We start from the raw sequence: 904 nt of genomic DNA, 5'->3' as shown, positions 1-904 counted from the left end.
TGGAAAGTAGAAGATAAGTTACTCATTATTCAGATCTATGTTGATGATATACTTTTTAGATCTTCTGATAAAAAGTTATGTAATGATTTTTCTAAAATAATTAGTAAGAATTTGAGATAAATATGATGGGAGAATTATCCTACTTTTTGGGATTTAACATAAGACAAATGGATGATAGAACCTTTCTTAATCAATCAAAGTACATTAAGGATGTCTTGAAAAAAATATGAAATTGATAAAGCCAAGCCAATAAACACTCTCATGAGCTCCAATATTAAGTTAGATAAGGACTCAAATAGAAAATATGTTGATCAAAAGAAGTACAAAGGAATAATTAGATCACTACTTTACTTAACTGCTAGCTGAATTGATATAATGTTTTGTGTTTATCTCTATGCTAGATTTTAAATTGATCCTAAGGAATCACACATGATTATAGTTAAGATAATCCTTATATATCTCGTAGGGACCCAAAACTTAGGAATCTTGTATCCTAGGCATATCACTTCTTTTAAAATTATTGGATATTCTAATTATAATTATATAGGGTATATGATGGATATAAAGAGTACCTCTAAAACTTGCCCATTCATAGGACTGTCCTTAGCCTCTTAGTCTAGTAGAAAATAAAACTATGTTGCGCTTTCCACTACTGAAGTTGAGTACATTACCTTAGGAAGTTGTGTAGCCCAAGTCCTTTGGTTGAAGCAACAAATTCTAGATCTAGGATTATCTGTAGGCACAATTTCAATTCTATGTGATAGCACTAGTGCCATATGCATCTCTAAAAATCCTATACAATATTTAATGACCAAACACATTGGCATAAGGATTCACTTTATTAGGAACCATGTTACTGTTTTAATTAAAAAAATATTTATTTATATAGTTTTGAAAATATATT

Source organism: Dendrobium catenatum, unplaced genomic scaffold, assembly GCF_001605985.2.
Source record: "Dendrobium catenatum unplaced genomic scaffold, ASM160598v2 fragScaff_scaffold_171, whole genome shotgun sequence".
Taxonomy (NCBI): Eukaryota; Viridiplantae; Streptophyta; class Magnoliopsida; order Asparagales; family Orchidaceae; genus Dendrobium; species Dendrobium catenatum.
The sequence above is the reverse complement of the archived record's forward strand: the minus strand, read 5'-3'. Positions refer to the sequence as shown.